Source organism: Hyla sarda, unplaced genomic scaffold (genome assembly GCF_029499605.1).
Source record: "Hyla sarda isolate aHylSar1 unplaced genomic scaffold, aHylSar1.hap1 scaffold_330, whole genome shotgun sequence".
Lineage (NCBI taxonomy): Eukaryota > Metazoa > Chordata > Amphibia > Anura > Hylidae > Hyla > Hyla sarda.
In genome coordinates this window covers 261895-284841 of record NW_026610043.1, presented here as the reverse complement: position 1 = coordinate 284841, position 22947 = coordinate 261895, and the positions used below count along the sequence as shown (strand labels likewise).

The window sequence follows — 22947 nt, the reverse complement described above, 5'->3', positions numbered from 1 at the left end:
GGTCCTGGTGCAATAATCCTCCCATGAGGATCAGCCTCAACGGCTTTGTAGATTGCACTCATGTCAGCAACTCCATATACATTTTTTTTTCTTCATGCTTCTTTCTTCATCCTTTTTTCTTTCTGTCATTCAGACTTTCATTCATTCGATCTCTCTCACTCACTTGCTTTAACTCATTTGTTCTCACTCACTCACTCACTCAATCACTCACTCACTCATTCACTCTCACTCACTCTCACTCTCTCACTCACTCGCTCACTAAGTCAGTCTCTCTCTCTCTCTCTCTTTTTCTTTTTATATATATTTTTTTCCGTCTTCTTCTTCTTCTTCTTCTTCTTCTTCAGACCCTGTCATAGCACTAATGCCTTTCCAATACCACCAGCAGATGGAGACACTCCATTGCAACATTGGTTGTGAGCAGCAGTTTCTAAAAACAAATGCCTCATGGCGGATTTCCCATCCATCAATGGATGGTAAATTTTGTTTTTATCATTCACTGACCACAGAAACCAATGCATGGTCAAGCAACAGCAATGACACACCCTTGTGTATAGGCATGAGGCCCTCATGTCATTTAACAGGATTCAGCACCACCCACAAGACAGCTACCTGTCATGTCATGTCAAACCTGCACAGGTGTGCTAGATTATTATTATTTAGTTTTATTTTATTTTTTTACACCAATCAGTGTGCAAACATGGTCATTAAAACGCTAAATGAATAGACGTTCATAAACCAGTCAGTGCAACTCATCATTTTGGTCTCCAATTCTCAAACTCAAATTCTCACCCACGGAGGATTAAATGAGAATCTTTCTTGTTTAACACTGGAATGGGGTGGTGCACTGTTCACTACCCGAAGATACTGCCACATCGGGTCAATGCATAGGGCGACAGAAGCAAGCTTCCAAATCAGCTCCCTTTCTCAAAAATCCATTTAATTTATGGTCCCCAGATAGGGAACGTATGTATCAGTATGTGCTCACAAGTCACCCAAGTGCAAGTATTCACACAAAAAAAAACGTGCCTCAGGATGCGATCTGTCGCAAGATCCTTTCTTTTTTTACACTTGATCTAAGCCAAAAGGCCTAGAGGGGATAACCGGGAAAGGGGTGGACCCAACCATGTCCCCTTCATGAGCACTCACATTACTCATAGGAATGGAAGGAAGGCTGGCAGCCAACCAGACTCCCATACACTCTCTGGGTGGGTGGCAGTCAGCCACCCATACATACATACATACAGCACAGGCTAAACCCACATCATCACTTAAAAAAAGGACAGGCGACCATTGCACTCTGATGGAGCATTTAGCAATGCAATCCATAGCCTGGCTTTTGCCTGAACCCCCATCACTCCTCCTCTTGCATATAAGACAATATTTCAGATCTGCATATGAAAACAACACGCCTACCTTTGTTGCACATAGCTGCCTGCCTGTCTCTAGTTACCCCACTGGCTGTAGCTGCGTCCCTTCCGACATGGAATAACACCAACTGTAACGATAAACTGAAAATTAACAGTATAAACCTGCATCATTTTGGACTCTGGTATTTGCTGAATCCGGGTGACCTGACAATCGATGGTGGTGCCGCTGGTGATTCTGGCCTTCTTGGAATCTGTTGGGCCTATGTGTTAGCTCACACATCACTTGGGTATCCATGGTAACTACCACAACATGGTCATCTGCAGTTTACATCTAGCCCGTGGCATTGAATGGCATTTTAAAAGTGCTAAGGGTCCTGGTGCAATAATCCTCCCATGAGGATCAGCCTCAACGGCTTTGTAGATTGCACTCATGTCAGCAACTCCATATACATTTTTTTTTCTTCATGCTTCTTTCTTCATCCTTTTTTCTTTCTGTCATTCAGACTTTCATTCATTCGATCTCTCTCACTCACTTGCTTTAACTCATTTGTTCTCACTCACTCACTCACTCAATCACTCACTCACTCATTCACTCTCACTCACTCTCACTCTCTCACTCACTCGCTCACTAAGTCAGTCTCTCTCTCTCTCTCTCTTTTTCTTTTTATATATATTTTTTTCCGTCTTCTTCTTCTTCTTCTTCTTCTTCTTCTTCAGACCCTGTCATAGCACTAATGCCTTTCCAATACCACCAGCAGATGGAGACACTCCATTGCAACATTGGTTGTGAGCAGCAGTTTCTAAAAACAAATGCCTCATGGCGGATTTCCCATCCATCAATGGATGGTAAATTTTGTTTTTATCATTCACTGACCACAGAAACCAATGCATGGTCAAGCAACAGCAATGACACACCCTTGTGTATAGGCATGAGGCCCTCATGTCATTTAACAGGATTCAGCACCACCCACAAGACAGCTACCTGTCATGTCATGTCAAACCTGCACAGGTGTGCTAGATTATTATTATTTAGTTTTATTTTATTTTTTTACACCAATCAGTGTGCAAACATGGTCATTAAAACGCTAAATGAATAGACGTTCATAAACCAGTCAGTGCAACTCATCATTTTGGTCTCCAATTCTCAAACTCAAATTCTCACCCACGGAGGATTAAATGAGAATCTTTCTTGTTTAACACTGGAATGGGGTGGTGCACTGTTCACTACCCGAAGATACTGCCACATCGGGTCAATGCATAGGGCGACAGAAGCAAGCTTCCAAATCAGCTCCCTTTCTCAAAAATCCATTTAATTTATGGTCCCCAGATAGGGAACGTATGTATCAGTATGTGCTCACAAGTCACCCAAGTGCAAGTATTCACACAAAAAAAAACGTGCCTCAGGATGCGATCTGTCGCAAGATCCTTTCTTTTTTTACACTTGATCTAAGCCAAAAGGCCTAGAGGGGATAACCGGGAAAGGGGTGGACCCAACCATGTCCCCTTCATGAGCACTCACATTACTCATAGGAATGGAACGAAGGCTGGCAGCCAACCAGCCTCCCATACACTTTCTGGGTGGGTGGCAGTCAGCCACCCATACATACATACAGCACAGGCTAAACCCACATCATCACTTAAAAAAAGGACAGGCGACCATTGCACTCTGATGGAGCATTTAGCAATGCAATCCATAGCCTGGCTTTTGCCTGAACCCCCATCACTCCTCCTCTTGCATATAAGACAATATTTCAGATCTGCATATGAAAACAACACGCCTACCTTTGTTGCACATAGCTGCCTGCCTGTCTCTAGTTACCCCACTGGCTGTAGCTGCGTCCCTTCCGACATGGAATAACACCAACTGTAACGATAAACTGAAAATTAACAGTATAAACCTGCATCATTTTGGACTCTGGTATTTGCTGAATCCGGGTGACCTGACAATCGATGGTGGTGCCGCTGGTGATTCTGGCCTTCTTGGAATCTGTTGGGCCTATGTGTTAGCTCACACATCACTTGGGTATCCATGGTAACTACCACAACATGGTCATCTGCAGTTTACATCTAGCCCGTGGCATTGAATGGCATTTTAAAAGTGCTAAGGGTCCTGGTGCAATAATCCTCCCATGAGGATCAGCCTCAACGGCTTTGTAGATTGCACTCATGTCAGCAACTCCATATACATTTTTTTTTCTTCATGCTTCTTTCTTCATCCTTTTTTCTTTCTGTCATTCAGACTTTCATTCATTCGATCTCTCTCACTCACTTGCTTTAACTCATTTGTTCTCACTCACTCACTCACTCAATCACTCACTCACTCATTCACTCTCACTCACTCTCACTCTCTCACTCACTCGCTCACTAAGTCAGTCTCTCTCTCTCTCTCTCTTTTTCTTTTTATATATATTTTTTTCCGTCTTCTTCTTCTTCTTCTTCTTCAGACCCTGTCATAGCACTAATGCCTTTCCAATACCACCAGCAGATGGAGACACTCCATTGCAACATTGGTTGTGAGCAGCAGTTTCTAAAAACAAATGCCTCATGGCGGATTTCCCATCCATCAATGGATGGTAAATTTTGTTTTTATCATTCACTGACCACAGAAACCAATGCATGGTCAAGCAACAGCAATGACACACCCTTGTGTATAGGCATGAGGCCCTCATGTCATTTAACAGGATTCAGCACCACCCACAAGACAGCTACCTGTCATGTCATGTCAAACCTGCACAGGTGTGCTAGATTATTATTATTTAGTTTTATTTTATTTTTTTACACCAATCAGTGTGCAAACATGGTCATTAAAACGCTAAATGAATAGACGTTCATAAACCAGTCAGTGCAACTCATCATTTTGGTCTCCAATTCTCAAACTCAAATTCTCACCCACGGAGGATTAAATGAGAATCTTTCTTGTTTAACACTGGAATGGGGTGGTGCACTGTTCACTACCCGAAGATACTGCCACATCGGGTCAATGCATAGGGCGACAGAAGCAAGCTTCCAAATCAGCTCCCTTTCTCAAAAATCCATTTAATTTATGGTCCCCAGATAGGGAACGTATGTATCAGTATGTGCTCACAAGTCACCCAAGTGCAAGTATTCACACAAAAAAAAACGTGCCTCAGGATGCGATCTGTCGCAAGATCCTTTCTTTTTTTACACTTGATCTAAGCCAAAAGGCCTAGAGGGGATAACCGGGAAAGGGGTGGACCCAACCATGTCCCCTTCATGAGCACTCACATTACTCATAGGAATGGAAGGAAGGCTGGCAGCCAACCAGCCTCCCATACACTCTCTGGGTGGGTGGCAGTCAGCCACCCATACATACATACAGCACAGGCTAAACCCACATCATCACTTAAAAAAAGGACAGGCGACCATTGCACTCTGATGGAGCATTTAGCAATGCAATCCATAGCCTGGCTTTTGCCTGAACCCCCATCACTCCTCCTCTTGCATATAAGACAATATTTCAGATCTGCATATGAAAACAACACGCCTACCTTTGTTGCACATAGCTGCCTGCCTGTCTCTAGTTACCCCACTGGCTGTAGCTGCGTCCCTTCCGACATGGAATAACACCAACTGTAACGATAAACTGAAAATTAACAGTATAAACCTGCATCATTTTGGACTCTGGTATTTGCTGAATCCGGGTGACCTGACAATCGATGGTGGTGCCGCTGGTGATTCTGGCCTTCTTGGAATCTGTTGGGCCTATGTGTTAGCTCACACATCACTTGGGTATCCATGGTAACTACCACAACATGGTCATCTGCAGTTTACATCTAGCCCGTGGCATTGAATGGCATTTTAAAAGTGCTAAGGGTCCTGGTGCAATAATCCTCCCATGAGGATCAGCCTCAACGGCTTTGTAGATTGCACTCATGTCAGCAACTCCATATACATTTTTTTTTCTTCATGCTTCTTTCTTCATCCTTTTTTCTTTCTGTCATTCAGACTTTCATTCATTCGATCTCTCTCACTCACTTGCTTTAACTCATTTGTTCTCACTCACTCACTCACTCACTCATTCACTCTCACTCACTCACACTCTCTCACTCACTCGCTCACTAAGTCAGTCTCTCTCTCTCTCTCTCTCTTTTTCTTTTTATATATATTTTTTTCCGTCTTCTTCTTCTTCTTCTTCTTCTTCTTCAGACCCTGTCATAGCACTAATGCCTTTCCAATACCACCAGCAGATGGAGACACTCCATTGCAACATTGGTTGTGAGCAGCAGTTTCTAAAAACAAATGCCTCACGGCGGATTTCCCATCCATCAATGGATGGTAAATTTTGTTTTTATCATTCACTGACCACAGAAACCAATGCATGGTCAAGCAACAGCAATGACACACCCTTGTGTATAGGCATGAGACCCTCATGTCATTTAACAGGATTCAGCACCACCCACAAGACAGCTACCTGTCATGTCATGTCAAACCTGCACAGGTGTGCTAGATTATTATTATTTAGTTTTATTTTATTTTTTTACACCAATCAGTGTGCAAACATGGTCATTAAAACGCTAAATGAATAGACGTTCATAAACCAGTCAGTGCAACTCATCATTTTGGTCTCCAATTCTCAAACTCAAATTCTCACCCACGGAGGATTAAATGAGAATCTTTCTTGTTTAACACTGGAATGGGGTGGTGCACTGTTCACTACCCGAAGATACTGCCACATCGGGTCAATGCATAGGGCGACAGAAGCAAGCTTCCAAATCAGCTCCCTTTCTCAAAAATCCATTTAATTTATGGTCCCCAGATAGGGAACGTATGTATCAGTATGTGCTCACAAGTCACCCAAGTGCAAGTATTCACACAAAAAAAAAAACGTGCCTCAGGATGCGATCTGTCGCAAGATCCTTTCTTTTTTTACACTTGATCTAAGCCAAAAGGCCTAGAGGGGATAACCGGGAAAGGGGTGGACCCAACCATGTCCCCTTCATGAGCACTCACATTACTCATAGGAATGGAAGGAAGGCTGGCAGCCAACCAGCCTCCCATACACTTTCTGGGTGGGTGGCAGTCAGCCACCCATACATACATACAGCACAGGCTAAACCCACATCATCACTTAAAAAAAGGACAGGCGACCATTGCACTCTGATGGAGCATTTAGCAATGCAATCCATAGCCTGGCTTTTGCCTGAACCCCCATCACTCCTCCTCTTGCATATAAGACAATATTTCAGATCTGCATATGAAAACAACACGCCTACCTTTGTTGCACATAGCTGCCTGCCTGTCTCTAGTTACCCCACTGGCTGTAGCTGCGTCCCTTCCGACATGGAATAACACCAACTGTAACGATAAACTGAAAATTAACAGTATAAACCTGCATCATTTTGGACTCTGGTATTTGCTGAATCCGGGTGACCTGACAATCGATGGTGGTGCCGCTGGTGATTCTGGCCTTCTTGGAATCTGTTGGGCCTATGTGTTAGCTCACACATCACTTGGGTATCCATGGTAACTACCACAACATGGTCATCTGCAGTTTACATCTAGCCCGTGGCATTGAATGGCATTTTAAAAGTGCTAAGGGTCCTGGTGCAATAATCCTCCCATGAGGATCAGCCTCAACGGCTTTGTAGATTGCACTCATGTCAGCAACTCCATATACATTTTTTTTTCTTCATGCTTCTTTCTTCATCCTTTTTTCTTTCTGTCATTCAGACTTTCATTCATTCGATCTCTCTCACTCACTTGCTTTAACTCATTTGTTCTCACTCACTCACTCACTCACTCATTCACTCTCACTCACTCACACTCTCTCACTCACTCGCTCACTAAGTCAGTCTCTCTCTCTCTCTCTCTCTCTTTTTCTTTTTATATATATTTTTTTCCGTCTTCTTCTTCTTCTTCTTCTTCTTCTTCAGACCCTGTCATAGCACTAATGCCTTTCCAATACCACCAGCAGATGGAGACACTCCATTGCAACATTGGTTGTGAGCAGCAGTTTCTAAAAACAAATGCCTCATGGCGGATTTCCCATCCATCAATGGATGGTAAATTTTGTTTTTATCATTCACTGACCACAGAAACCAATGCATGGTCAAGCAACAGCAATGACACACCCTTGTGTATAGGCATGAGACCCTCATGTCATTTAACAGGATTCAGCACCACCCACAAGACAGCTACCTGTCATGTCATGTCAAACCTGCACAGGTGTGCTAGATTATTATTATTTAGTTTTATTTTATTTTTTTACACCAATCAGTGTGCAAACATGGTCATTAAAACGCTAAATGAATAGACGTTCATAAACCAGTCAGTGCAACTCATCATTTTGGTCTCCAATTCTCAAACTCAAATTCTCACCCACGGAGGATTAAATGAGAATCTTTCTTGTTTAACACTGGAATGGGGTGGTGCACTGTTCACTACCCGAAGATACTGCCACATCGGGTCAATGCATAGGGCGACAGAAGCAAGCTTCCAAATCAGCTCCCTTTCTCAAAAATCCATTTAATTTATGGTCCCCAGATAGGGAACGTATGTATCAGTATGTGCTCACAAGTCACCCAAGTGCAAGTATTCACACAAAAAAAAAACGTGCCTCAGGATGCGATCTGTCGCAAGATCCTTTCTTTTTTTACACTTGATCTAAGCCAAAAGGCCTAGAGGGGATAACCGGGAAAGGGGTGGACCCAACCATGTCCCCTTCATGAGCACTCACATTACTCATAGGAATGGAAGGAAGGCTGGCAGCCAACCAGCCTCCCATACACTTTCTGGGTGGGTGGCAGTCAGCCACCCATACATACATACAGCACAGGCTAAACCCACATCATCACTTAAAAAAAGGACAGGCGACCATTGCACTCTGATGGAGCATTTAGCAATGCAATCCATAGCCTGGCTTTTGCCTGAACCCCCATCACTCCTCCTCTTGCATATAAGACAATATTTCAGATCTGCATATGAAAACAACACGCCTACCTTTGTTGCACATAGCTGCCTGCCTGTCTCTAGTTACCCCACTGGCTGTAGCTGCGTCCCTTCCGACATGGAATAACACCAACTGTAACGATAAACTGAAAATTAACAGTATAAACCTGCATCATTTTGGACTCTGGTATTTGCTGAATCCGGGTGACCTGACAATCGATGGTGGTGCCGCTGGTGATTCTGGCCTTCTTGGAATCTGTTGGGCCTATGTGTTAGCTCACACATCACTTGGGTATCCATGGTAACTACCACAACATGGTCATCTGCAGTTTACATCTAGCCCGTGGCATTGAATGGCATTTTAAAAGTGCTAAGGGTCCTGGTGCAATAATCCTCCCATGAGGATCAGCCTCAACGGCTTTGTAGATTGCACTCATGTCAGCAACTCCATATACATTTTTTTTTCTTCATGCTTCTTTCTTCATCCTTTTTTCTTTCTGTCATTCAGACTTTCATTCATTCGATCTCTCTCACTCACTTGCTTTAACTCATTTGTTCTCACTCACTCACTCACTCACTCAATCACTCACTCACTCATTCACTCTCACTCACTCTCACTCTCTCACTCACTCGCTCACTAAGTCAGTCTCTCTCTCTCTTTTTCTTTTTATATATATTTTTTTCCGTCTTCTTCTTCTTCTTCTTCAGACCCTGTCATAGCACTAATGCCTTTCCAATACCACCAGCAGATGGAGACACTCCATTGCAACATTGGTTGTGAGCAGCAGTTTCTAAAAAAAAATGCCTCATGGCGGATTTCCCATCCATCAATGGATGGTAAATTTTGTTTTTATCATTCACTGACCACAGAAACCAATGCATGGTCAAGCAACAGCAATGACACACCCTTGTGTATAGGCATGAGACCCTCATGTCATTTAACAGGATTCAGCACCACCCACAAGACAGCTACCTGTCATGTCATGTCAAACCTGCACAGGTGTGCTAGATTATTATTATTTAGTTTTATTTTATTTTTTTACACCAATCAGTGTGCAAACATGGTCATTAAAACGCTAAATGAATAGACGTTCATAAACCAGTCAGTGCAACTCATCATTTTGGTCTCCAATTCTCAAACTCAAATTCTCACCCACGGAGGATTAAATGAGAATCTTTCTTGTTTAACACTGGAATGGGGTGGTGCACTGTTCACTACCCGAAGATACTGCCACATCGGGTCAATGCATAGGGCGACAGAAGCAAGCTTCCAAATCAGCTCCCTTTCTCAAAAATCCATTTAATTTATGGTCCCCAGATAGGGAACGTATGTATCAGTATGTGCTCACAAGTCACCCAAGTGCAAGTATTCACACAAAAAAAAACGTGCCTCAGGATGCGATCTGTCGCAAGATCCTTTCTTTTTTTACACTTGATCTAAGCCAAAAGGCCTAGAGGGGATAACCGGGAAAGGGGTGGACCCAACCATGTCCCATTCATGAGCACTCACATTACTCATAGGAATGGAAGGAAGGCTGGCAGCCAACCAGACTCCCATACACTCTCTGGGTGGGTGGCAGTCAGCCACCCATACATACATACATACAGCACAGGCTAAACCCACATCATCACTTAAAAAAAGGACAGGCGACCATTGCACTCTGATGGAGCATTTAGCAATGCAATCCATAGCCTGGCTTTTGCCTGAACCCCCATCACTCCTCCTCTTGCATATAAGACAATATTTCAGATCTGCATATGAAAACAACACGCCTACCTTTGTTGCACATAGCTGCCTGCCTGTCTCTAGTTACCCCACTGGCTGTAGCTGCGTCCCTTCCGACATGGAATAACACCAACTGTAACGATAAACTGAAAATTAACAGTATAAACCTGCATCATTTTGGACTCTGGTATTTGCTGAATCCGGGTGACCTGACAATCGATGGTGGTGCCGCTGGTGATTCTGGCCTTCTTGGAATCTGTTGGGCCTATGTGTTAGCTCACACATTACTTGGGTATCCATGGTAACTACCACAACATGGTCATCTGCAGTTTACATCTAGCCCGTGGCATTGAATGGCATTTTAAAAGTGCTAAGGGTCCTGGTGCAATAATCCTCCCATGAGGATCAGCCTCAACGGCTTTGTAGATTGCACTCATGTCAGCAACTCCATATACATTTTTTTTTCTTCATGCTTCTTTCTTCATCCTTTTTTCTTTCTGTCATTCAGACTTTCATTCATTCGATCTCTCTCACTCACTTGCTTTAACTCATTTGTTCTCACTCACTCACTCACTCACTCAATCACTCACTCACTCATTCACTCTCACTCACTCTCACTCTCTCACTCACTCGCTCACTAAGTCAGTCTCTCTCTCTCTCTCTCTCTCTTTTTCTTTTTATATATATTTTTTTCCGTCTTCTTCTTCTTCTTCTTCAGACCCTGTCATAGCACTAATGCCTTTCCAATACCACCAGCAGATGGAGACACTCCATTGCAATATTGGTTGTGAGCAGCAGTTTCTAAAAACAAATGCCTCATGGCGGATTTCCCATCCATCAATGGATGGTAAATTTTGTTTTTATCATTCACTGACCACAGAAACCAATGCATGGTCAAGCAACAGCAATGACACACTCTTGTGTATAGGCATGAGACCCTCATGTCATTTAACAGGATTCAGCACCACCCACAAGACAGCTACCTGTCATGTCATGTCAAACCTGCACAGGTGTGCTAGATTATTATTATTTAGTTTTATTTTATTTTTTTACACCAATCAGTGTGCAAACATGGTCATTAAAACGCTAAATGAATAGACGTTCATAAACCAGTCAGTGCAACTCATCATTTTGGTCTCCAATTCTCAAACTCAAATTCTCACCCACGGAGGATTAAATGAGAATCTTTCTTGTTTAACACTGGAATGGGGTGGTGCACTGTTCACTACCCGAAGATACTGCCACATCGGGTCAATGCATAGGGCGACAGAAGCAAGCTTCCAAATCAGCTCCCTTTCTCAAAAATCCATTTAATTTATGGTCCCCAGGTAGGGAACGTATGTATCAGTATGTGCTCACAAGTCACCCAAGTGCAAGTATTCACACAAAAAAAAACGTGCCTCAGGATGCGATCTGTCGCAAGATCCTTTCTTTTTTTACACTTGATCTAAGCCAAAAGGCCTAGAGGGGATAACCGGGAAAGGGGTGGACCCAACCATGTCCCCTTCATGAGCACTCACATTACGCATAGGAATGGAAGGAAGGCTGGCAGCCAACCAGACTCCCATACACTCTCTGGGTGGGTGGCAGTCAGCCACCCATACATACATACATACAGCACAGGCTAAACCCACATCATCACTTAAAAAAAGGACAGGCGACCATTGCACTCTGATGGAGCATTTAGCAATGCAATCCATAGCCTGGCTTTTGCCTGAACCCCCATCACTCCTCCTCTTGCATATAAGACAATATTTCAGATCTGCATATGAAAACAACACGCCTACCTTTGTTGCACATAGCTGCCTGCCTGTCTCTAGTTACCCCACTGGCTGTAGCTGCGTCCCTTCCGACATGGAATAACACCAACTGTAACGATAAACTGAAAATTAACAGTATAAACCTGCATCATTTTGGACTCTGGTATTTGCTGAATCCGGGTGACCTGACAATCGATGGTGGTGCCGCTGGTGATTCTGGCCTTCTTGGAATCTGTTGGGCCTATGTGTTAGCTCACACATCACTTGGGTATCCATGGTAACTACCACAACATGGTCATCTGCAGTTTACATCTAGCCCGTGGCATTGAATGGCATTTTAAAAGTGCTAAGGGTCCTGGTGCAATAATCCTCCCATGAGGATCAGCCTCAACGGCTTTGTAGATTGCACTCATGTCAGCAACTCCATATACATTTTTTTTTCTTCATGCTTCTTTCTTCATCCTTTTTTCTTTCTGTCATTCAGACTTTCATTCATTCGATCTCTCTCACTCACTTGCTTTAACTCATTTGTTCTCACTCACTCACTCACTCAATCACTCACTCACTCATTCACTCTCACTCACTCTCACTCTCTCACTCACTCGCTCACTAAGTCAGTCTCTCTCTCTCTCTCTCTTTCTTTTTATATATATTTTTTTCCGTCTTCTTCTTCTTCTTCTTCTTCTTCAGACCCTGTCATAGCACTAATGCCTTTCCAATACCACCAGCAGATGGAGACACTCCATTGCAATATTGGTTGTGAGCAGCAGTTTCTAAAAACAAATGCCTCATGGCGGATTTCCCATCCATCAATGGATGGTAAATTTTGTTTTTATCATTCACTGACCACAGAAACCAATGCATGGTCAAGCAACAGCAATGACACACTCTTGTGTATAGGCATGAGACCCTCATGTCATTTAACAGGATTCAGCACCACCCACAAGACAGCTACCTGTCATGTCATGTCAAACCTGCACAGGTGTGCTAGATTATTATTATTTAGTTTTATTTTATTTTTTTACACCAATCAGTGTGCAAACATGGTCATTAAAACGCTAAATGAATAGACGTTCATAAACCAGTCAGTGCAACTCATCATTTTGGTCTCCAATTCTCAAACTCAAATTCTCACCCACGGAGGATTAAATGAGAATCTTTCTTGTTTAACACTGGAATGGGGTGGTGCACTGTTCACTACCCGAAGATACTGCCACATCGGGTCAATGCATAGGGCGACAGAAGCAAGCTTCCAAATCAGCTCCCTTTCTCAAAAATCCATTTAATTTATGGTCCCCAGGTAGGGAACGTATGTATCAGTATGTGCTCACAAGTCACCCAAGTGCAAGTATTCACACAAAAAAAAACGTGCCTCAGGATGCGATCTGTCGCAAGATCCTTTCTTTTTTTACACTTGATCTAAGCCAAAAGGCCTAGAGGGGATAACCGGGAAAGGGGTGGACCCAACCATGTCCCCTTCATGAGCACTCACATTACGCATAGGAATGGAAGGAAGGCTGGCAGCCAACCAGACTCCCATACACTCTCTGGGTGGGTGGCAGTCAGCCACCCATACATACATACATACAGCACAGGCTAAACCCACATCATCACTTAAAAAAAGGACAGGCGACCATTGCACTCTGATGGAGCATTTAGCAATGCAATCCATAGCCTGGCTTTTGCCTGAACCCCCATCACTCCTCCTCTTGCATATAAGACAATATTTCAGATCTGCATATGAAAACAACACGCCTACCTTTGTTGCACATAGCTGCCTGCCTGTCTCTAGTTACCCCACTGGCTGTAGCTGCGTCCCTTCCGACATGGAATAACACCAACTGTAACGATAAACTGAAAATTAACAGTATAAACCTGCATCATTTTGGACTCTGGTATTTGCTGAATCCGGGTGACCTGACAATCGATGGTGGTGCCGCTGGTGATTCTGGCCTTCTTGGAATCTGTTGGGCCTATGTGTTAGCTCACACATCACTTGGGTATCCATGGTAACTACCACAACATGGTCATCTGCAGTTTACATCTAGCCCGTGGCATTGAATGGCATTTTAAAAGTGCTAAGGGTCCTGGTGCAATAATCCTCCCATGAGGATCAGCCTCAACGGCTTTGTAGATTGCACTCATGTCAGCAACTCCATATACATTTTTTTTTCTTCATGCTTCTTTCTTCATCCTTTTTTCTTTCTGTCATTCAGACTTTCATTCATTCGATCTCTCTCACTCACTTGCTTTAACTCATTTGTTCTCACTCACTCACTCACTCACTCACTCATTCACTCTCACTCACTCTCACTCTCTCACTCACTCGCTCACTAAGTCAGTCTCTCTCTCTCTCTCTCTCTTTTTCTTTTTATATATATTTTTTTCCGTATTCTTCTTCTTCTTCTTCAGACCCTGTCATAGCACTAATGCCTTTCCAATACCACCAGCAGATGGAGACACTCCATTGCAACATTGGTTGTGAGCAGCAGTTTCTAAAAACAAATGCCTCATGGCGGATTTCCCATCCATCAATGGATGGTAAATTTTGTTTTTATCATTCACTGACCACAGAAACCAATGCATGGTCAAGCAACAGCAATGACACACCCTTGTGTATAGGCATGAGACCCTCATGTCATTTAACAGGATTCAGCACCACCCACAAGACAGCTACCTGTCATGTCATGTCAAACCTGCACAGGTGTGCTAGATTATTATTATTTAGTTTTATTTAATTTTTTTTACACCAATCAGTGTGCAAACATGGTCATTAAAACGCTAAATGAATAGACGTTCATAAACCAGTCAGTGCAACTCATCATTTTGGTCTCCAATTCTCAAACTCAAATTCTCACCCACGGAGGATTAAATGAGAATCTTTCTTGTTTAACACTGGAATGGGGTGGTGCACTGTTCACTACCCGAAGATACTGCCACATCGGGTCAATGCATAGGGCGACAGAAGCAAGCTTCCAAATCAGCTCCCTTTCTCAAAAATCCATTTAATTTATGGTCCCCAGATAGGGAACGTATGTATCAGTATGTGCTCACAAGTCACCCAAGTGCAAGTATTCACACAAAAAAAAAACGTGCCTCAGGATGCGATCTGTCGCAAGATCCTTTCTTTTTTTACACTTGATCTAAGCCAAAAGGCCTAGAGGGGATAACCGGGAAAGGGGTGGACCCAACCATGTCCCCTTCATGAGCACTCACATTACTCATAGGAATGGAAGGAAGGCTGGCAGCCAACCAGACTCCCATACACTCTCTGGGTGGGTGGCAGTCAGCCACCCATACATACATACATACAGCACAGGCTAAACCCACATCATCACTTAAAAAAAGGACAGGCGACCATTGCACTCTGATGGAGCATTTAGCAATGCAATCCATAGCCTGGCTTTTGCCTGAACCCCCATCACTCCTCCTCTTGCATATAAGACAATATTTCAGATCTGCATATGAAAACAACACGCCTACCTTTGTTGCACATAGCTGCCTGCCTGTCTCTAGTTACCCCACTGGCTGTAGCTGCGTCCCTTCCGACATGGAATAACACCAACTGTAACGATAAACTGAAAATTAACAGTATAAACCTGCATCATTTTGGACTCTGGTATTTGCTGAATCCGGGTGACCTGACAATCGATGGTGGTGCCGCTGGTGATTCTGGCCTTCTTGGAATCTGTTGGGCCTATGTGTTAGCTCACACATCACTTGGGTATCCATGGTAACTACCACAACATGGTCATCTGCAGTTTACATCTAGCCCGTGGCATTGAATGGCATTTTAAAAGTGCTAAGGGTCCTGGTGCAATAATCCTCCCATGAGGATCAGCCTCAACGGCTTTGTAGATTGCACTCATGTCAGCAACTCCATATACATTTTTTTTTCTTCATGCTTCTTTCTTCATCCTTTTTTCTTTCTGTCATTCAGACTTTCATTCATTCGATCTCTCTCACTCACTTGCTTTAACTCATTTGTTCTCACTCACTCACTCACTCAATCACTCACTCACTCATTCACTCTCACTCACTCTCACTCTCTCACTCACTCGCTCACTAAGTCAGTCTCTCTCTCTCTCTCTCTTTCTTTTTATATATATTTTTTTCCGTCTTCTTCTTCTTCTTCTTCTTCTTCAGACCCTGTCATAGCACTAATGCCTTTCCAATACCACCAGCAGATGGAGACACTCCATTGCAATATTGGTTGTGAGCAGCAGTTTCTAAAAACAAATGCCTCATGGCGGATTTCCCATCCATCAATGGATGGTAAATTTTGTTTTTATCATTCACTGACCACAGAAACCAATGCATGGTCAAGCAACAGCAATGACACACTCTTGTGTATAGGCATGAGACCCTCATGTCATTTAACAGGATTCAGCACCACCCACAAGACAGCTACCTGTCATGTCATGTCAAACCTGCACAGGTGTGCTAGATTATTATTATTTAGTTTTATTTTATTTTTTTACACCAATCAGTGTGCAAACATGGTCATTAAAACGCTAAATGAATAGACGTTCATAAACCAGTCAGTGCAACTCATCATTTTGGTCTCCAATTCTCAAACTCAAATTCTCACCCACGGAGGATTAAATGAGAATCTTTCTTGTTTAACACTGGAATGGGGTGGTGCACTGTTCACTACCCGAAGATACTGCCACATCGGGTCAATGCATAGGGCGACAGAAGCAAGCTTCCAAATCAGCTCCCTTTCTCAAAAATCCATTTAATTTATGGTCCCCAGGTAGGGAACGTATGTATCAGTATGTGCTCACAAGTCACCCAAGTGCAAGTATTCACACAAAAAAAAACGTGCCTCAGGATGCGATCTGTCGCAAGATCCTTTCTTTTTTTACACTTGATCTAAGCCAAAAGGCCTAGAGGGGATAACCGGGAAAGGGGTGGACCCAACCATGTCCCCTTCATGAGCACTCACATTACGCATAGGAATGGAAGGAAGGCTGGCAGCCAACCAGACTCCCATACACTCTCTGGGTGGGTGGCAGTCAGCCACCCATACATACATACATACAGCACAGGCTAAACCCACATCATCACTTAAAAAAAGGACAGGCGACCATTGCACTCTGATGGAGCATTTAGCAATGCAATCCATAGCCTGGCTTTTGCCTGAACCCCCATCACTCCTCCTCTTGCATATAAGACAATATTTCAGATCTGCATATGAAAACAACACGCCTACCTTTGTTGCACATAGCTGCCTGCCTGTCTCTAGTTACCCCACTGGCTGTAGCTGCGTCCCTTCCGACATGGAATAACACCAACTGTAACGATAAACTGAAAATTAACAGTATAAACCTGCATCATTTTGGACTCTGGTATTTGCTGAATCCGGGTGACCTGACAATCGATGGTGGTGCCGCTGGTGATTCTGGCCTTCTTGGAATCTGTTGGGCCTATGTGTTAGCTCACACATCACTTGGGTATCCATGGTAACTACCACAACATGGTCATCTGCAGTTTACATCTAGCCCGTGGCATTGAATGGCATTTTAAAAGTGCTAAGGGTCCTGGTGCAATAATCCTCCCATGAGGATCAGCCTCAACGGCTTTGTAGATTGCACTCATGTCAGCAACTCCATATACATTTTTTTTTCTTCATGCTTCTTTCTTCATCCTTTTTTCTTTCTGTCATTCAGACTTTCATTCATTCGATCTCTCTCACTCACTTGCTTTAACTCATTTGTTCTCACTCACTCACTCACTCAATCACTCACTCACTCATTCACTCTCACTCACTCTCACTCTCTCACTCACTCGCTCACTAAGTCAGTCTCTCTCTCTCTCTCTCTTTTTCTTTTTATATATATTTTTTTCCGTCTTCTTCTTCTTCTTCTTCTTCTTCAGACCCTGTCATAGCACTAATGCCTTTCCAATACCACCAGCAGATGGAGACACTCCATTGCAACATTGGTTGTGAGCAGCAGTTTCTAAAAACAAATGCCTCATGGCGGATTTCCCATCCATCAATGGATGGTAAATTTTGTTTTTATCATTCACTGACCACAGAAACCAATGCATGGTCAAGCAACAGCAATGACACACCCTTGTGTATAGGCATGAGACCCTCATGTCATTTAACAGGATTCAGCACCACCCACAAGACAGCTACCTGTCATGTCATGTCAAACCTGCACAGGTGTGCTAGATTATTATTATTTAGTTTTATTTTTTTACACCAATCAGTGTGCAAACATGGTCATTAAAACGCTAAATGAATAGACGTTCATAAACCAGTCAGTGCAACTCATCATTTTGGTCTCCAATTCTCAAACTCAAATTCTCACCCACGGAGGATTAAATGAGAATCTTTCTTGTTTAACACTGGAATGGGGTGGTGCACTGTTCACTACCCGAAGATACTGCCACATCGGGTCAATGCATAGGGCGACAGAAGCAAGCTTCCAAATCAGCTCCCTTTCTCAAAAATCCATTTAATTTATGGTCCCCAGATAGGGAACGTATGTATCAGTATGTGCTCACAAGTCACCCAAGTGCAAGTATTCACACAAAAAAAAAACGTGCCCCAGGATGCGATCTGTCGCAAGATCCTTTCTTTTTTTACACTTGATCTAAGCCAAAAGGCCTAGAGGGGATAACCAGGAAAGGGGTGGACCCAACCATGTCCCCTTCATGAGCACTCACATTACTCATAGGAATGGAAGGAAGGCTGGCAGCCAACCAGACTCCCATACACTCTCTGGGTGGGTGGCAGTCAGCCACCCATACATACATACATACAGCACAGGCTAAACCCACATCATCACTTAAAAAAAGGACAGGCGACCATTGCACTCTGATGGAGCATTTAGCAATGCAATCCATAGCCTGGCTTTTGCCTGAACCCCCATCACTCCTCCTCTTGCATATAAGACAATATTTCAGATCTGCATATGAAAACAACACGCCTACCTTTGTTGCACATAGCTGCCTGCCTGTCTCTAGTTACCCCACTGGCTGTAGCTGCGTCCCTTCCGACATGGAATAACACCAACTGTAACGATAAACTGAAAATTAACAGTATAAACCTGCATCATTTTGGACTCTGGTATTTGCTGAATCCGGGTGACCTGACAATCGATGGTGGTGCCGCTGGTGATTCTGGCCTTCTTGGAATCTGTTGGGCCTATGTGTTAGCTCACACATCACTTGGGTATCCATGGTAACTACCACAACATGGTCATCTGCAGTTTACATCTAGCCCGTGGCATTGAATGGTATTTTAAAAGTGCTAAGGGTCCTGGTGCAATAATCCTCCCATGAGGATCAGCCTCAACGGCTTTGTAGATTGCACTCATGTCAGCAACTCCATATACATTTTTTTTCTTCACGCTTCTTTCTTCATCCTTTTTTCTTTCTGTCATTCAGACTTTCATTCATTCGATCTCTCTCACTCACTTGCTTTAACTCATTTGTTCTCACTCACTCACTCACTCACTCACTCAATCACTCACTCACTCATTCACTCTCACTCACTCTCACTCTCTCACTCACTTGCTCACTAAGTCAGTCTCTCTCTCTCTCTCTCTTTTTCTTTTTATATATATTTTTTTCCGTCTTCTTCTTCTTCTTCTTCTTCTTCTTCAGACCCTGTCATAGCACTAATGCCTTTCCAATACCACCAGCAGATGGAGACACTCCATTGCAACATTGGTTGTGAGCAGCAGTTTCTAAAAACAAATGCCTCATGGCGGATTTCCCATCCATCAATGGATGGTAAATTTTGTTTTTATCATTCACTGACCACAGAAACCAATGCATGGTCAAGCAACAGCAATGACACACCCTTGTGTATAGGCATGAGACCCTCATGTCATTTAACAGGATTCAGCACCACCCACAAGACAGCTACCTGTCATGTCATGTCAAACCTGCACAGGTGTGCTAGATTATTATTATTTAGTTTTATTTTATTTTTTTACACCAATCAGTGTGCAAACATGGTCATTAAAACGCTAAATGAATAGACGTTCATAAACCAGTCAGTGCAACTCATCATTTTGGTCTCCAATTCTCAAACTCAAATTCTCACCCACGGAGGATTAAATGAGAATCTTTCTTGTTTAACACTGGAATGGGGTGGTGCACTGTTCACTACCCGAAGATACTGCCACATCGGGTCAATGCATAGGGCGACAGAAGCAAGCTTCCAAATCAGCTCCCTTTCTCAAAAATCCATTTAATTTATGGTCCCCAGATAGGGAACGTATGTATCAGTATGTGCTCACAAGTCACCCAAGTGCAAGTATTCACACAAAAAAAAACGTGCCTCAGGATGCGATCTGTCGCAAGATCCTTTCTTTTTTTACACTTGATCTAAGCCAAAAGGCCTAGAGGGGATAACCGGGAAAGGGGTGGACCCAACCATGTCCCCTTCATGAGCACTCACATTACTCATAGGAATGGAAGGAAGGCTGGCAGCCAACCAGACTCCCATACACTCTCTGGGTGGGTGGCAGTCAGCCACCCATACATACATACATACAGCACAGGCTAAACCCACATCATCACTTAAAAAAAGGACAGGCGACCATTGCACTCTGATGGAGCATTTAGCAATGCAATCCATAGCCTGGCTTTTGCCTGAACCCCCATCACTCCTCCTCTTGCATATAAGACAATATTTCAGATCTGCATATGAAAACAACACGCCTACCTTTGTTGCACATAGCTACCTGCCTGTCTCTAGTTACCCCACTGGCTGTAGCTGCGTCCCTTCCGACATGGAATAACACCAACTGTAACGATAAACTGAAAATTAACAGTATAAACCTGCATCATTTTGGACTCTGGTATTTGCTGAATCCGGGTGACCTGACAATCGATGGTAGTGCCGCTGGTGATTCTGGCCTTCTTGGAATCTGTTGGGCCTATGTGTTAGCTCACACATCATTCGGGTATCCATGGTAACTACCACAACATGGTCATCTGCAGTTTACATCTAGCCCGTGGCATTGAATGGCATTTTAAAAGTGCTAAGGGTCCTGGTGCAATAATCCTCCCATGAGGATCAGCCTCAACGGCTTTGTAGATTGCACTCATGTCAGCAACTCCATATACATTTTTTTTTCTTCATGCTTCTTTCTTCATCCTTTTTTCTTTCTGTCATTCAGACTTTCATTCATTCGATCTCTCTCACTCACTTGCTTTAACTCATTTGTTCTCACTCACTCACTCACTCAATCACTCACTCACTCACTCTCACTCACTCTCACTCTCTCACTCACTCGCTCACTAAGTCAGTCTCTCTCTCTCTCTCTCTTTTTCTTTTTATATATATTTTTTTCCGTCTTCTTCTTCTTCTTCTTCTTCTTCAGACCCTGTCATAGCACTAATGCCTTTCCAATACCACCAGCAGATGGAGACACTCCATTGCAACATTGGTTGTGAGCAGCAGTTTCTAAAAACAAATGCCTCATGGCGGATTTCCCATCCATCAATGGATGGTAAATTTTGTTTTTATCATTCACTGACCACAGAAACCAATGCATGGTCAAGCAACAGCAATGACACACCCTTGTGTATAGGCATGAGACCCTCATGTCATTTAACAGGATTCAGCACCACCCACAAGACAGCTACCTGTCATGTCATGTCAAACCTGCACAGGTGTGCTAGATTATTATTATTTAGTTTTATTTTATTTTTTTACACCAATCAGTGTGCAAACATGGTCATTAAAACGCTAAATGAATAGACGTTCATAAACCAGTCAGTGCAACTCATCATTTTGGTCTCCAATTCTCAAACTCAAATTCTCACCCACGGAGGATTAAATGAGAATATTTCTTGTTTAACACTGGAATGGGGTGGTGCACTGTTCACTACCCGAAGATACTGCCACATCGGGTCAATGCATAGGGCGACAGAAGCAAGCTTCCAAATCAGCTCCCTTTCTCAAAAATCCATTTAATTTATGGTCCCCAGATAGGGAACGTATGTATCAGTATGTGCTCACAAGTCACCCAAGTGCAAGTATTCACACAAAAAAAAAACGTGCCTCAGGATGCGATCTGTCGCAAGATCCTTTCTTTTTTTACACTTGATCTAAGCCTAAAGGCCTAGAGGGGATAACCGGGAAAGGGGTGGACCCAACCATGTCCCCTTCATGAGCACTCACATTACTCATAGGAATGGAAGGAAGGCTGGCAGCCAACCAGACTCCCATACACTCTCTGGATGGGTGGCAGTCAGCCACCCATACATACATACATACAGCACAGGCTAAACCCACATCATCACTTAAAAAAAGGACAGGCGACCATTGCACTCTGATGGAGCATTTAGCAATGCAATCCATAGCCTGGCTTTTGCCTGAACCCCCATCACTCCTCCTCTTGCATATAAGACAATATTTCAGATCTGCATATGAAAACAACACGCCTACCTTTGTTGCACATAGCTGCCTGCCTGTCTCTAGTTACCCCACTGGCTGTAGCTGCGTCCCTTCCGACATGGAATAACACCAACTGTAACGATAAACTGAAAATTAACAGTATAAACCTGCATCATTTTGGACTCTGGTATTTGCTGAATCCGGGTGACCTGACAATCGATGGTGGTGCCGCTGGTGATTCTGGCCTTCTTGGAATCTGTTGGGCCTATGTGTTAGCTCACACATCACTTGGGTATCCATGGTAACTACCACAACATGGTCATCTGCAGTTTACATCTAGCCCGTGGCATTGAATGGCATTTTAAAAGTGCTAAGGGTCCTGGTGCAATAATCCTCCCATGAGGATCAGCCTCAACGGCTTTGTAGATTGCACTCATGTCAGCAACTCCATATACATTTTTTTTTCTTCATGCTTCTTTCTTCATCCTTTTTTCTTTCTGTCATTCAGACTTTCATTCATTCGATCTCTCTCACTCACTTGCTTTAACTCATTTGTTCTCACTCACTCACTCACTCACTCAATCACTCACTCACTCATTCACTCTCACTCACTCTCACTCTCTCACTCACTCGCTCACTAAGTCAGTCTCTCTCTCTCTCTCTCTTTTTCTTTTTATATATATTTTTTTCCGTCTTCTTCTTCTTCTTCTTCTTCTTCAGACCCTGTCATAGCACTAATGCCTTTCCAATACCACCAGCAGATGGAGACACTCCATTGCAACATTGGTTGTGAGCAGCAGTTTCTAAAAACAAATG

At 43.3% G+C, this 22947-nt stretch overlaps 13 pseudogenes; all 13 read right to left on the bottom strand.

Annotated features, from left to right (window-relative positions):
• Positions 1-834: 834 nt before the first annotated feature.
• On the bottom strand, positions 835-1098 carry LOC130330128 (U2 spliceosomal RNA; annotated as a pseudogene).
• A 1476-nt stretch (positions 1099-2574) lies between these two features.
• Positions 2575-2838, bottom strand: LOC130330127 (U2 spliceosomal RNA; annotated as a pseudogene).
• Positions 2839-4301: 1463 nt separating this feature from the next.
• Positions 4302-4565, bottom strand: LOC130330126 (U2 spliceosomal RNA; annotated as a pseudogene).
• A 1459-nt stretch (positions 4566-6024) lies between these two features.
• On the bottom strand, positions 6025-6290 carry LOC130330182 (U2 spliceosomal RNA; annotated as a pseudogene).
• A 1461-nt stretch (positions 6291-7751) lies between these two features.
• LOC130330173 (U2 spliceosomal RNA) lies at positions 7752-8016 on the bottom strand (annotated as a pseudogene).
• A 1458-nt stretch (positions 8017-9474) lies between these two features.
• On the bottom strand, positions 9475-9738 carry LOC130330125 (U2 spliceosomal RNA; annotated as a pseudogene).
• A 1472-nt stretch (positions 9739-11210) lies between these two features.
• On the bottom strand, positions 11211-11474 carry LOC130330205 (U2 spliceosomal RNA; annotated as a pseudogene).
• Positions 11475-12942: 1468 nt separating this feature from the next.
• Positions 12943-13206, bottom strand: LOC130330204 (U2 spliceosomal RNA; annotated as a pseudogene).
• A 1459-nt stretch (positions 13207-14665) lies between these two features.
• On the bottom strand, positions 14666-14930 carry LOC130330171 (U2 spliceosomal RNA; annotated as a pseudogene).
• A 1468-nt stretch (positions 14931-16398) lies between these two features.
• LOC130330202 (U2 spliceosomal RNA) lies at positions 16399-16662 on the bottom strand (annotated as a pseudogene).
• A 1465-nt stretch (positions 16663-18127) lies between these two features.
• On the bottom strand, positions 18128-18392 carry LOC130330156 (U2 spliceosomal RNA; annotated as a pseudogene).
• Positions 18393-19872: 1480 nt separating this feature from the next.
• Positions 19873-20136, bottom strand: LOC130330124 (U2 spliceosomal RNA; annotated as a pseudogene).
• Positions 20137-21602: 1466 nt separating this feature from the next.
• LOC130330212 (U2 spliceosomal RNA) lies at positions 21603-21867 on the bottom strand (annotated as a pseudogene).
• Between the last annotated feature and the right edge of the window lie 1080 nt (positions 21868-22947).